Source organism: Ciconia boyciana, chromosome 9 (assembly GCF_034638445.1).
Source record: "Ciconia boyciana chromosome 9, ASM3463844v1, whole genome shotgun sequence".
NCBI lineage: Eukaryota > Metazoa > Chordata > Aves > Ciconiiformes > Ciconiidae > Ciconia > Ciconia boyciana.
The window spans coordinates 27,970,472-27,986,649 of NC_132942.1; positions in this window are offsets into that span (position 1 = coordinate 27,970,472).

A 16,178-nucleotide genomic window follows, 5' to 3' on the forward strand; every position below is an offset into this window, starting at 1 on the left:
TGATTATTTACCTTTCAGATTACTTGAGTCTACATTGTAAGATAAGGCTAAAGCAAAGAAATTATTTTAAAGGAAACAATACTTGTGGGCATTTTAGGTCGATGGTTCTGCAACAAATTCTGTGCCACCTGACAAATATCACATGCTTGCAGCAAACGTTCTTAATAGTGATAAGCTGCAACTGACTGCTGTTTCAAGTGGTGCTGGCATATGAAACAACCAGTAGAAGTGAAACACACAGGGCAAACTAGATAGAGGCCCTGATTAAGGGGATACCCAATTTAATAATGTAGACAGCAAATAAGCACATTTCCTTCCACATGTATAATTACACTGCAGATTATTAAAATCAGGGCAATTTAAAAAAAAATGATTTTTTTTTTTACTCTCTACTTCATGCAATTAAATCAATGTTACCTTTGTTTCACTTTCATGTTTTTAGTGCATTATTTGAAGAAAATGCACTGGAGGTACTTTTTTATTTTCATTTCATTAAAAATATAGGCAGCAGCTTCCATCTGAGTGTAGCATAGCTCAATCCCAAGTTGCAGGGAGAATATATTTGGAACTTTAAGCTTCTTTCCAGATTTGAAATATTTAATCAACTAGCAACCTTGTTTACATCTTCCTATAAAAGGTTCATTCTAGATAATTAAGCCTTTGATAAAGTTTTATTTGCTAGTATCTGTAATGTCATGAACTTAATACAGAAAAGATGAAACTGGGGTTGAATTTCATTTGCATTTTCTACATCCTGGCTTGCATGCCCACTTGCAAGATTTCATCAGTGGCACCACTGAGCTGGAGAACAACGTCCTTGTAAAGCTGATTTGTTTCATCACCTTATTCCAGCATAAGAACAACAAAACCCAAAAGGATGGAGCATTTTGAGACAGCTTCCTGAGTGATTATCAGGGAAAGCCCTGCTTTCCACCAAGTCCTTTGGCAGAAAACCCCTGTGCCTGTGCTGGATTGGGAAGGGAACCGACCACAGGGAGGCCATCCACAAGGACCTGTGTGAAAAAGTTTTTATTTCTGGAGGTAGTTTTTAATACAGCAGGAGGCGGCCAATTAGCCCCTGTTCCCTACTAACCTCATGTTACTCGACTGATGTGGATACACAAAGCCACTCTACAAAGAGCCCTTGCAGCAGGCTATGAGCAGCAGGAATAACTGAGGAGGTACTGCATTAATCCTCCAAAGAAAAAGGCAGAATTCATTTTCCCTCACCACTGCAAAGTGCTCCGAAAACATACCCGGGATTTTTTGCTGAAGGCCAAAATTTGGCCCTTGGGCAGTACAATATCACAACTTGGCCCTTGGGCAGAACAATGTTAACAGGGAATTTATAACAATGTCCAGTGAGAGAGACAAACCAGTAATTACAACAATCCTTAAACAATTATTCAGCAGCTTTGGGAGACAAAGCTGTCTCTGCGCATGAAAGCAACAGCAAGAATCATTTCTCCTGGTTAGCTCCATCGCACAAACATTCTGAAGAGCAACTGGTAAAAACCTGCAATACAGCATGCAGGATGCCATGGCTGATGGAAGCCTACCAGCATTCACAGGACAGTAAGTAAGTGCTCTGTGCTTCTCAGTTCATTTCAGCTGTACGGGCATTTTAAAGAGAACAAAATGAGAAGGTGGAGTATGTTCCTTGTCAAACTGAGCTGCAGTTCAACCTGAAGTTTGAATATGTGGACCTTGCTAAAAGGCTTGGTGTGAAAAGACTAAAATTGTTTCCTTATTTGTCTTGAAAGGAAAACAGGAGAAAAATGCAAATATACCAAAAGCTGGAGGAGTGCAAACTCAGAAACACAAACTAAAGGCTGTCTCAACCTGCAGCTGTTGCACAAAATACACTCAAAGCCTTCCCCAAGTAAACATCTTCCTCGCCTGCCTCTTTATTAGCAAATACTATGAACCCTGACCCAGCTTAGAAAAATTTAATATTTTCCCCCTAAATACTTTAAAAAACATATTCAAGGGGCCCAGTGGAGTCAGGAAGTCTGGCGAGAGGTAATTTGACATCTGAATTATTTCAAGGCCAATATGGAAAGCTATTCAAAGGCTTATTTGGAGATACATCAGTCAAGAGACCACTTCTACCACAGATATGGTGTTGGAAACCTAGACAGCTTTCAGAAAGCTATGAGATAGAGCAAGGGAACTATGGTGAATGTCACATCTCAGTCTAAGATGTCTATGATTAAGAAAATTGTCTTGGTAATAGGCCTATTTCCACACCTGTAAAAGCATTTAAAATTTATTAAAAATGATAAGCGTAAACAATGAACATGGTGTAAAATCTTCCCTCTGCTAATTTGGTTGCACTGATTAAGATTTTACGTGATGCTTCTAAATCAGAATGTCAGCCCCACGCTTCACGGTGAGGCTTCGCAGCTCGGGGTCCGCAGTGCTTTGGTTAAACAAGTGGCCTTTCAGGACTGCTGCTTTGAGGGGCAGGCAATAGTAAACATCCTTTCTTTCATTGTAGATAAGGTGTGGATGATTTAATTATTCTTTATTGTCCATGCAATGTGGCTTAAAATAAAACGGCCAAGCTTCTGCTTTGCCTTCTTTTAAGGTATTTCCCTGCATAAAAAAATAATCTAATTATCCACTATTAAAATTTGAAAAAGCATCATGGTTGTAATTATGCAAATCTGGAGCCATCTTGCTAAGAAATGCCCAAGTTGTGTCTGAAATGTAATCAGCAGTGGAAAAGGAAAAATAAATGAATTAATGTTCATTTCTGCAAATTATTAGTAGTAGCACATGGCTAACAGCTACTTAACAGGGAGAAAGGAGGTGCACAGATCCTGGGATTGCCTGTCTAAGATTTCTTTCTGCAAGTAACACAGAACAGTTACTCAGACTTTCAATTCATGTCTTGTTTTTATACGAATCCTGTCACAGGCACTGCTCCCACTCACCAGTAGCGGCAGTGACGGGGTTTGTTATTGCACGACCTGGTGCTGGGGAGGAAGTATGGTCAGTTGTAACTGTTCAGGGAACAGATCTGGCATGAGACAGTTGGAAGCTGTTTGTTGTCATGGCTCGTTGCCATACATTACAGACAATTAAAACTATTTTTGCATTGTGCAGAGACACGTATGACACAGGGCTGCGCAAGCAGAGCAGTACCTCTGACCGAACAAGGCAGGCTACAAGTTACTGAATGCAGATAGAGTACCCGAAAGCACCCACGCACACGTGTATTTTGATCTTCAAAAAAAATCTCATATCTTTAAATGCCCCAGCAGCATGTACATATTTAAAATGACATTTCTCATCTATTGATATAGCCGCATTTGTGGCACTCATCACCTAATATTAATGAGAATATTAGACATCATTTAGTCTAAGGCCCTGGGCAGGTAGTCCCTCCCACAGGCAAGGAGCATTGCCTGGATCAGGTCTGCAGGTCTTAAACTCAGCTCTGTGGCTGCAATTCTTAACTTTGCAAAGTAAATTTTACGGAAAGTTCTTTTTTCTGGATTTACACACACAAAACTGCTACTTACTGATTTGTTCCTCAAAAAAACCCCCCCTTTCTTCTGCCATTGACATTTTCTTAGTACAAGCAGCTCTTCTTACCTTCTGCAGAATTTTCTATTTTATGGCTCCCAGGCTCAGATTCCAACATACGGAAACTTTAAGTAATATCAGAAATATCACCTTCTCCCAATACAAAGGTGCACTTCAAGGATAAGAGCCAGTCACGTGCTGGCCCACGGTGCATTGATGCGCCTCTGTCTGTACCTAGCTGTTCCCCTGCACCTCTGGTGAGGAATCCACTGAGATAACACTGAGTCATGGCAATACTGCCTGCCTCCTCCCAAGGAAAGAGATGGGTATTAAAAAGAAATCTGCACTGTCAGTTGTAGAAACAGATGGGCTCCCCGCTGCAGTACCATTTATCAGAAGGGTGAAAGAGCTCCCACAGGTTGCGCCCTCTGTTCTCCAGTGCAGCCATCTCTCAGAAGCTGCTTTTCTTTCCCATCACTTGCCACCATTTACATCTCAGCATAGCAAGAAGAACAGGCAGTCCCAGGCCTTTCCCTGGAGGCCAGCTTCACTCTAACCTCCTATCAGTTGCTTTAGCTCAGCCCCACTGTTATGCTTCACAAAGATTTTATCCACCAGCAAATCTCTTGCTAAAGGCTTGCTAATGCAGTGCTGATTGGAGAGATAGCTAATGCCTTGTTGCCAAGTGATTTCTACTTTAATTGCATTTTAAGTCTCTTTTAATTAGTCCTCTAAAAGTCTCGCATACTGTAAGTGGAATAAAGTTATACTGTGTGTCTTAATAGTTCTCTCACAAAGTATGTTCTGTAGAGGATTTTGCTATGGCGTTCTGGCCTTTACATTCATTACTTTGAAGGAAAAGATTAGCCAATGATTTGGACGTTACTGTTTAAATGGTGGCTCTCGAATTGCAAATCTTTTCCTTCCACTAGAATTTTTAAAAATTCCACGTATGAAATACAGTGGATGACGCCATGCTAATCCTCACTAATAGTTTCTCACCTTTAGCTGCAGGCATATATTTTCCTGGGTTTTCAGGAATGAACCCCAATACTGTGCTTCATAGCAAGCTGTTTCATCTCTCTGCACACTCCTAAGTTTAAACTTTCTGCTCTGTCTCGTTGGTATTCACAAAGCCCACATATATTAAGGCCATACTGCCATTGACTTTGCTTTTAATATTAAATAGACAGTACATGATACCCTCAGTATTGACTCTACTAAGTCCATTAATGACCCTTTTGTGGCTTCACTTTAATTTACACTTTGAACGAAAACTGCTGTATTATGAGTCAGGGGTGAGAGAGAATATTGCTTATATTAAAGATCTGTATAAAAAGAATATAATCTCTGGCCTACTAAGGCAAAGTTGAACACTCAAAATAATTCCTACTGTAAGGCACATGAAAAATATTATTATGGAATGCCCAGGCTTTCATCTGACAAGGAAGATTTAAGGATTTCATTGTTTATGTACAGAAGAGGAAAAGGTCTTTAGTTTTTGTTGCAGCCAAGCTGCAATAGAGCCAGAGTAGTCCAAAGTCAGAATACATCTATCTATCTTGAAACCATGTAATTATACAGATCTGAAGTGCTGCACAGAGTGTATTAAAAACATCAACTGTTGAGAGACATCTCGAGTACTTAAACCTTACAGGTCGCATTAAAGACAGAGTTTCAAAACTTCCCGAGTCTTGCTGGTTTAAGTGAAACCCTTAATAATTCAGTATAGCTCTGTATGTGTATATCAGACCCTGTGGTAGAGCGAAGCACACTGTAACGAGATAGGAGCAGATCTGTATTACAGTGAAGGATGACATGGGCTAATGGCTTTGGCTACAGCATAAAGTGTGAGATTTAAATTGACTAAAGTGAAACGCAAGGGTGAGATTTGCTTGAATGTGGTCATCTGAAGCATATTCCTTCAGATTGCCCTAGGGAAGAAACAATTCAGAAAGGACATTCTGGAGTCTGTCAAGGAGATGGCGAGCTCTCCAGGCTGCTCTGCAAGGGGAGCAGCTGGGGATGAACAGGAAAGTCCTGCCTGCCAGGGCTTGGGCCTCACAAGGCTTTACTATTACCAGCTTCCAGACAAGCATCTAAAGGAGTAAGTTTGAAGGCTCCTACTATACACCAAAAAGGTGCTTGAGACACTGAGCAGCTGCAATAAAAAAGGTAAAAGACTCACAGGTCCATGATGCATCAAGAAATGCTAAAAGAATTTAAAGGCAGGGGACAGATTCAGAATGTGGTTCAAATCAATAAACTTCTAAGTGTGCAGGCACAGAAGATGCCCTGCAAAAAGCTGATGAGATGTATAGCTACTACATAAGCATTTCTAATGCAGGTTTTGCAATAACAAAGGCTTGTTACTTGCAAAATTGCAGCGAACTATAAGAACATTGCAAAAGGCTAAGGAATGCTTAGAAAACTTTATTTTAAAAAACTTCCTCAAATAGCAGTTAGGAAGAAACTAAACACTAGCAGTTGCTGGTCCAGTGAAACTGAATTGCATTGGATGATAGCTATAAAAAGTGCACTTTTCCTGTGAGTCTGAACAATTTTCTGTACCATCTCTGCCAGTCTAACTTCAGTTATTGACTACATCTTTGAATTGGAAAAAGACCAAACTCATCTGAAAATGAATCTACTGGAAGGAAAATATTTTTCTATGAAGATCAAAGGCAGTGAAATACATATATGTGTGTGTGTGTGTGTGTGTGTGTGTATAAATTGCATCTGGTGCACTGTTTCTTTTCATCTGGCCAACACTCAGTAATGCAATTATATTTAGATAAAAATGTGAAACATACCTTAGCATTTTCCAACAGAGAGTCCGTGCTGTAAATTCTCAAGCAGCAATCCTCTCCCCCACCCAGCCACTCACCCTCAATCTCAAACCAAGTGTTAATTTCCATTAATTGAGTCCTACCTCAGTCAGGAAACCAAAGCAAGGGGTTTTTTTAAGGTGAGCGAAGTCTGGAGTCTCTCAGTCAAACAAGAACCAAGAAGTCTGTTATAGTTATACTGACCCTTTTCCAGCCAGCAGCTTCCATAGCCAAAATAAAGCCTGGCAAGATGCAGCTGGGCAAATGTTCACATAATATGCTAATTTTTTTCACATTTGTGAATGCCTTGTAAAAATCTTCAGTTAAAAAACAGATGTGGAAGAAATGTCTCTGCAGCCTGGAAGGAACAAGGCTACTTGTCGTTAAGGGGGCGACACAAGTTGTTTCGGTCTTCTACTGACTTGGACTGGTTTAGAGGAGAAACAGGCTGGGATCAACCTGAATAGCAAACAATTTGCCTTCCTAAGCCTGAGTTTAGAGGTCAGTGCTTCTCACAGTGAATAGTGCCAACGAATTGCAGTGGACCAGTGCTGTGCCCTATAAATACTTTAACAGAGGGTTGCATCCTTCTAGCACTTCACAAAGGAAACTGTTAACTGAATCCCTCCCTATTTATCTGTATTCTGTAGTCATGTCCCTGTGTGAGAACTGAACACTGAGGAAGAACAAAGCTGCTGAACAGAGCTCATGCCTAAACCAAACACAGGGCTTCATGTCTCCAAGGTAAACGTCATTCCTGTCCTCACACCAGCGAGCTCTGTTCGTCTCTCCTGTGCGCAGGGAGACAGAGCAACTTTGCAGCAATGTCCTTTCCAAAGGGCTCTGCCAGTCTCATTTCCGTGCAGGATATGGACATCACATCTCAACAGATTCCCACGGAAAGGCAAAGTAGCAGAGCCTGAGATCCTGTTACTTTCACTGCACTCTTAAGTAGGTGATACTGTACCCCCAGCAGCATTACTGCAGAGCAGCCACACTACCTGGTGCCAGTGGCAGTCACAGCTACTGCAGGTATCCTTAGTTTATCAGGATTATCAACTTTATCACTTTATCAACTTCCCCCTCTTCTCACTGTGTAACCAGAAATCACAACACGCCCCCAGTATTTGGGCTGTTTTCTTGACAGATGCCACTGTTTAAAAGCAGGGCAGCAAGTTCTGCAGCTCTTCCGTAATAAATACACAATTGCAGTAGGAATTTTTGCTGAATGAAAGACTGCAGACTTTAGCCCATTAATTTTACAAATGTCTTGTCTTCAAATGCTACAGTAATTAGCTTAACTCCTTCACACTTTAAGATGCTTTAAAGTGTGCTGCAGGAATGTCTTAGATTTTAGGGCAAAGCTAATTTAAACTTCACTAGCAGTATGATCTCTTGGGATACTGCAGGCAATATTGATTTTTATCTGCAAACTCTCTTCTCTTAACTGTTGCCAAGGTTTTAGATTTTATCATAATGTATTCACAAATATTTATAGAAACTGTAACTCAAATATGCATTGGTTAAAATTAAACATATTTTACACAATGTAACATCAGAGCCAGTTTATATAAATAAGAGTTCCTAGCTGCTTCAGCAGGCTTATTTGTCACGTTTAGGAAAAAAACACCTTTAAATCCCGACAAAGCTGTCTCATAAAGGAAAGCTGAATCTGTGGTTATGGCTTACTTGCCAACACACCTTTTTAGTGTGCGGTAGCTGTTGCAGAAGTCACCATGATGCTCAGGGCATGGCATTTGACTGGCCTGGGGTGTGAAGTTAGTACTAAGGTGCACAGGGTGTTCCATGCGAAAGTCAAGGGTTCATCTACTGTTACAGAGCACAGCAGAGCAGCACGGAGCAGGGCTGAAATCTCACAGACTTAGGGAACCTCGATCTCTGGATCCTGTATGTTTCTGGGGAATGAAAATTTTCCCATGATTGATGTGACTATGGGAATACTTTGGACACCAAAATGATGCAGGTAAATTAATACTCATTGAAACTTTTCAGAGCAAATAAGGAAATGCAATATGAGAACTCGACAACTTCTGGATGTTACAGATACGGAACTTGTTCAGTGTAATAAAAGAATCATGGGAAAAGCAGAGGCAGAGGAAACAAAGCAAAGAAGGTACTCAACATTTCCATGGCATATAAACCTAAATTCCATATTTTAAGTGTGAATATTTACTGTTAGCCCTGCAACCTCAAAAATGCCTACAGCATATGCATGTCATTCATGATTTTCTACACTTTTAATTCAGCATGCTGCTCAAGTTGTTGGGAGAAAATTTGTGGGGACAAAGGGCAACACTGAACAATGGCAAAATTAACCTTGCAGTAACCAAGGCTGGAATCCAACTTGGCTTCAGATAAACACAGATAAATGGATTCACACGTTCTTTGCACTGGAGTTTGTGTTTGACCCAAATTACAGTAGTTAAGGGTTTACCCCTGCAAGGACAGATGCAATGCAGGAAATCTTTACTCTCATGCTGCTTCTATTTTAGCTTGGCCTAATTAATTGTAACTGGCAAACCTCATTAACCCCATAACACCATCACTCCTATGTCATTGACTGGTTTTCTGCCCACTTTACATTTCTTGACAGTGTAAATTAGCCTATACAGAGGTCTGTGCTGTTACTGCTTGGATTTAAGATGATAGTATCACTGAACGGTTGAGGTTGGAAGGGACCTCTGGAGGTCACCTGGTCCAACCTTCCTTCCCAAGCAGAGCTACCTGGTCCTGGTTGCCCAGGACCATGCCCAGATGCACGTACTGGACCTTTAAAAGTTATTCAGCCAAAAGGAGGATGAACCTATCTGAGCCTGTTAGAAAGGGAATGGTTATCGGGCAGAGCAGATACACAGAATACATGGGTTATAAAAAGAGCACGTCTGGTATACACTTATAATGAACATTTTCTCATCCACACATGACAGTGACTACAGCGTGTCTACCTTACACTGAAGTCACCTGTATGCATGGACTCAATACAGGCCTTCAGTAATCAACAGAGCCCAATAAGGTGCAGGAACAAAGCTTCAGATATGTAGCTCTAGACATCCATGGGTGCTGAAAACAGTTTTTACTATTTTTTCCTACTGCTTTGGACTAGGTTATTGCTCAGTAGAGGTCTTGTGCTATCACAAATACTAGATAGGTGTGTCTATCACCTTTAAAGCCCTCAACTACATTTTTAAACCACTTGTTCTCTGGTTATTTTCTTGTCTGGATTTTTTAAAGTTTCTTTGACTCCAACAGAAATGGACAACTGTACGAGCTAAGTCATTAGCTTCGATTTTTTCCCCCCCCATATACAGTGTGTGACTAAACTGACAGTCCTGCCTTGATCTGTTATGCAGGTCAAATGAAAAACAGGGAAGGAAAAAACCCTGTCACTATTTGAAACACTTATTCCTTTCATATGTTTTTTTCAGTTACATACTGTGTTGCACAACCCTCTATTTTCTAGGCCTTCTTGGATTTTTTCTCTGTTTCCACTTGGTATGTGATATGACCGCTGTTGGAATTATGCTGCAGCCCATCAGGATTGAGAGCTAGGTACTTCTCATAATGGGAGGTCAAACTAAATGAAAGTCAGAGCCCCACCAGTTCTCACAGCTGAATTCCAACACTGGATATGACATGGCCAAGGGGAAAATATTGGATTTATTTTTATGAGGTAGTCATAACCCTAATGCCCTTAAGAGGTACTGTGAGAAGTGAATCCATTCATAAGGCCAACAAGGTCACTTTTAACTTGTAAAAATAAATCCAATATTTTTCACTATGTCTTATTAGGTTTGTACAATGCAGCAACCACAGTGGTTTGTTTTAAAAACGTCATTTCTCACAACTGCTTATATTGCTTTTTAGCATGATTCTCCTCCCCTGTTCCTCTGCTCCTCAGCTCTTAAGGTCTGTATTGTCTCTTCCAACTGTCTTTGTGCTTTGAGACACACCGATGAAACACATCCCGTTACTGAAAGTACTCCCGAGTTTTATGTTCACCCCTTGCTCTAACACAACTTTATTGTCACAACTCTTTCTTTTCTGCCTTACATGTTTAACACATCCTTGGCATTTCTCTTGATTGTTTCCACACAGCCTTAGCCTTCACTGACCTGTCTCACTGACCTGCTAATTGAACTGCAATCAACAGAAATTCTAAGTAGCATATATAATTTGTTGTTAGCCTGGTCTGATAAAAAGTCTAATAATCAGCCTAAATCCGATAACTTCTTCAGCTTTTTCTTCCCCCCTCAAGGCTTCAGTAGCTGCCCACTTAGAGGAGAAAGGAAGAGCTGGGAAGTGACCTGGAATACTTGTCCCAGCCCATGAAATTTGCCATTTCAGGCCATGAGAGGTCCTGCAGCCTTGAGGACTTTTGAATTTGAACAGCACTTCCCTCCGCAGACAGCAAGAGACCATTACGCATTTCCTTCTTCTTCTTTGTAGCCCATGCCATAATTTACAAATTAGGTAAATCCTCTGCAGGAAAACGCAGAGGGTACAGAAAGGCACTGCCATTGAGGCAGGCTGGAACAAGTCTGCCACAGTCTTATAACCAAAGAAGGGAGGTTTCAAGTGACTGTCAACACACACGGGAGTGGGAAGGTTTGGGATGGCATAGTCACACCTTCTTGTTTGCAAGAGAAAGGCAGGGCAGCACTTTGTGCCCAGTGGAGTTTGAACAGCTGAGCCTCAGAAAGGTCAGAAGAGATTACAGGGGTAAGGCAGAAAGCGTTTCAGAGGTGGTGAAAGGCAGAACAAGATACTCATCCCTTCAAAACACAGGTAGAAGAATACTATTTCAGGGATGACACTAATACTTGCCACCAAGAAACGGAAGGAAAGCAGTGGATCAAAGAATGCGGACGGAGCAGAACAGTTTGCTCTCAATATAATTCAAATTTGTTGGCCAGCTTCTGCTTCTGGGCAGAAGCTTTAGGGGCATTAACAAAAATCTAACTAGAAAATAACATCTCTCATTAATTACTAGCTCTCCTCATATCTGGTTGTAATACATTAAAGTCACAAAACCAGCAAAATATACTAAATCAATTAAAAAGGAGAATTTTATGTCAATCACATTCTATTGCTTCCTTTTAAAACACTTAAAAAGAAATGCTGGTTTATGCCAAGAATCCTCTCTAGAAAATATTTGCTTTTTCCCTACAGGAGTGTTCAAAAGTTTCTGAAAGCAATGAAACTTGTATTTTCTTTCCCCTTTAAGACTAAGCAAAACACAAACCAAGCTGTGAACAGTTACAGGAATTAGAAAACCTGTCTCTTTTCTTGGTTTTCCCCATGCATCCATCTGTATATTCCCATTCACTTAAATGTGATGATCCTGCATTTTCACTGGTGAGGCCAGAGCAGAATTTGGCTTTGACTGATCCACAAATCAGATCTATACAACCATAATTTGTTCACCCTTCATCCAAATTCTGAACTATGTTCCTTCTCAGTAATGATTTTCACTCACTTTGTACTAATGTAAACGATTGCATAAGGTGAAAAGGAAAAGCAGATCTTCAGCTGTGCATCTTGGTAAGAAAAGGCTCTGCATGAGCAAAGCAGTTCTAACAGTTCACATACAGTTCTCCTAAAAATGGCACGGCCACGTCTTTATAATTTCAAAGCTCCAGCTCCCTGTTTGAGCAGCAGCTCCAGATCATATAGTGCAATTTGAAATCTTGGCACTTGGCTTTCAATAATTCCCTGTTAGATTACTGTCTGTGGAAGAGTATATAACACAACTGCTACAAATGCTGGGAGCAAAATCTTCAATAACAACTTAGCGCATATGATAACTTTCCCAATTTCCTGCATCTACACCACCTATCTCTTTACTCTGGTCTGTAGCAGCTTGTTTCTTTATTGAACATCTGCCTTGGGATCCCCTGTCATAAAAAGTAATAAACACATCAATCCAAAAGAAAGAGTATTGCATGGCCCAAAACTACTTAACCAATCAAATTGGCAGCTGGTAGCATGAAACTAAAGGGATAAAACTCAGAGGTGCTTTTTATACAGAGTATTTCTAATGATATTACACACCTGCTGCCATTTTGCACACCTAGCTGCCTGAGTGCTTCTAATAAGTTAATTATAGTTTCTAGCACCAATTATGGATTTTAACCTTTGTGGAAATACCAAGCAATGGGATTAATTTGTAAATCTGCTATCTCACTGATATTTGACAGCTATTGCTTTGATTCTTCCTCCTACAAAATACAGATGGATTGTCTTGGGAAAAAAAGCATTCTTTAACTAAATAATAAAAAAGCACAATAAAAATGCCTTGTAGCTTATTATCTACAGACCCACAACTTGTAACTGTGACTGTAATTATAGCTGTTCGAGTTTTCCCTGCAGGTTTTGCTAAACAAACAAATGAAAAAGATACCCAAAAGGAAAAACAAAAGCAATTTATGCTCTCCAGTTATCATAATATAAATATCCATAGATTACTTGCATAGAGAGTAGATCAGATCTAATCTTTCACTGGAGTTTCTTGTAAATTAGAAATTACATTTACTCCAGGTGTATGTTGTTTGCCCAGTTCATATCCAGCTGTAAATTAGAGCAGTTTTGCCTTTTGGGAGAAAAAACTCACTTTTGAAATGTGTCTTATTGACTGTGTATAAATTACCAGCAGCTGATCCATGAAGTAGATTTGAAGGTAGAACTGCCTATAGGCAACTTTCTTTATTGATTGTAGATTGATATTCAGTTGATTTTAAAGAAAAGCAAAACAAAATAAAGCTGCAATGTAATTGCCAACTCTTTGTAGGAATAACAGAAACATTATCTCACATAATACTGTGATTTGACAAGCTATTTGTTCTTCATCCTAGGACTCAGATTAGTGTGTCTGGGCCACCTTTCTTTTAATTGTTCCCCTTCGGTGAGTTTAGGAAGGTGAAGAGGGGAAGGAGCCTGTGGCCAGCCAGCAACTGAACTCCCTAACATCTGCACAGCCATGGAATCATTTGCGTTGCTTCCGGATAATGCTAAGGTCCGCATTAATGTGCAGCCTGCCGCATGTGTCCCTTAGCAAGAAAAATATCTCCACTTTGGGTTAAAAATTCTGAACAATTGTTCTGAATATGGTGTTTGCTTTTAAAGCGTTATCGCAGTGAAAACCACAGGTAGCTCCCTGAGCCATATGACCCATGAATTCTTACTTGCTATGTAGCTCTGTTTCATAATTTAACACCTGTGTAGGTTAGCTGATTTCTAGTAGGACTGAGTTCTCAACACAGCCTTTTCCTTACCGGTATTAATAATGCCTCTCTTCTAGTTTCATGAAACTTGCAGAAACTTACCCTCTCCTTCAATTAAATTTGGTTTAAATAGGTCCTTGGTTGATTAGGGTACAGAACTAACAGACATATATGTATGAGCACATAGCACAACTGCAAACATCATACTTCTTTAGGAAACCAGGTTAAATGATTCATTCTTCTGAAATAACCTCTGCTCAAAGAGTTAGAAAATTGAGGTGCAAAGCACCAGCCCTGATCCAGCAAAGCACTTAGACATTTTCTCAACTGGGAAACTCATGCAACTTAAGTCTAAATATATGCCCAAGTGCTTTGCTGGTTTGAGGCCGAAGAGCTCAAGACCTAGCCCGATCCTACTCAAAGTGTGCCCATTGTGGATAATTCTTGGAAGCTTGAAAAATGTTAGCTTTTATACAGCCAAGGCACTTTAAATAACATCACCCTTGATTTATAAGTGTAAAACATAGAGAGTTGTGGTTTTCCCAGGGTTATCAGAAAGAAGTTGTTTTGTGAGCAGCAGAACTAATAAAGCCTAATTTCCCATGGATTCAAATTCTTTGTCACCAAAATCCTGCCCCTATCCCCTCACCACAATAGCCCCGCTCTCTCCATGTTGTTTAGTGTTTCCTCTACCCAGGACACAGACCTTGCTGTGATTGACTGACCAGCTGGCTGCTGCAAAGGGACAGTGATGGTCATGTTCTGCTGGTTCCTCCTTGGGAGAGACACTGCTATACATCTGTTCTTTTGCCACGTTCCAAACTTCGCAAAAATTTCTGATATTTCATTTTTGAGACTTGAATGTCTACTTCATATTTGATTAAAGCTGGCCATAAATTCAAAAGTCTTTAGGATAACTCAGAGATGGACACATGATGAAAATGCTTTCTTTAGAGGCTTCTTCCCAGTTAGGAGAAAGAGTTAAAAAGCATCAGAGCAAGCAACAGAGCCTGTCTTCCCAAGCCAAGCTTGGTCCACAGGGGTACCAAAGCCTTGTTCCTACAGATGGAACAGTCATGCTGAAAAATTTCCATGCCTGAATTTGATTTCTCTATTAATCACAGAAAGTGTTAACTTACCTACTCTACTAAAAGCACTACTTTCTGCAAAACACCATAGTAAACTCAGAACTGTGGCAGAAGCCTCCCACCTTTCTGCCTTTAAGCATGTCCACAAGCTTCTTCCAGCCTCTTTGAGTTCCTTCCCATCACATTTCTAACTCACTCCACTGCCACAGACTCAAGGCTTCCTCCTGGGCTGCTGGGAAAGTAAATGGAGCTCGTGCATATTTGCTTCCATTTCCTGTCATCTCAGAGTTACTATAGCTGTGAATAACCACGTCCTTCACATTTCAGGCCCAGAGGGAGGTGGCATCTTGTACATCAATGAATTGCAATTTTCCCCTGCCAAAGGAAGTCATTCCTGTGTATTTAAGGGCCTTATTTTGATTCCTGTATAAGCCCACACTTATGTGATAACCACCTTCATGGCTTACACAAGGCAAATTGAGGACACAAGGAGCCCACTAAAGCAAAAAACTACTATTTACACTAAAAACACCTGAAATACTTTTACTGCAGATAGCATTAAATTATATCTGTGGTCTATCTATAGAAGAAACTACATAGAAGGAACTACTAAAGCATGCTCACCAGTGCATTACATTTGTAGACTGCATAATATGATAACCTACTCCTTTCTAGCTGGCACATCTCAGTTTCCCTGTAATAGAAATATTCAAATTACAGTATTTTAGAGGATAAACCACTATAACAGCAAAAGATTATACACTGACCACTGGTGCACAGTTTGTGAGATGGGCCTATGTCTTCTTTCACTGCTGATCAGTTTACTTCTATCCCAGATTTTCAATTTTCACCTTTAAAAAAAATCCTTCCTGCTCCTTAATCCCAATACTTTTTAGACAATGGCACAACATAGACCTCACAACAGTGAATACACAACATTTGAAAGATACAGTAAGTATTTTGTATCTAATTCCTAATGAAAATCAGCAGGTAGATAACTGATAATTGCACACAGCTGCTTCTATTATTTGGGGCAGTTAATTTTGAGGTATGTGGTTTCCTCATTAATGTTTGAGGGGTTTTCTTCTCTCCAATTACATTCTCTCTAAAAGTGCTGGCTTTTGAGGAGGTGGAACTGTGGTACAGCCCCTCAATTCAGAGTACGTTATTCGGCGATGAGCAGGCAAAATTACTTCACTGAGTGTTTATCTGCCCTCCTAATGGACGTAAGGTCTGCAAACTTTTCCCTGTATGACTTTCCTATGCTTACACACATGAGTGCTCTGAGCTATTGAGTTTGTCTGCTTTTTAGCATTGGGCATGGCACAAAGATTTATGTTGCTCTGTGTGACCATACCAATCATCCATCACTATTAGTTACAATAAAATCTTTCTCCTTGTTTTTAAAAGCCCTTTGAATTTGATTCCATTATGAGTTAAGATACCGCAGATGGTCAATTGCTTGTGAACACAGAGAAGGCAAACAT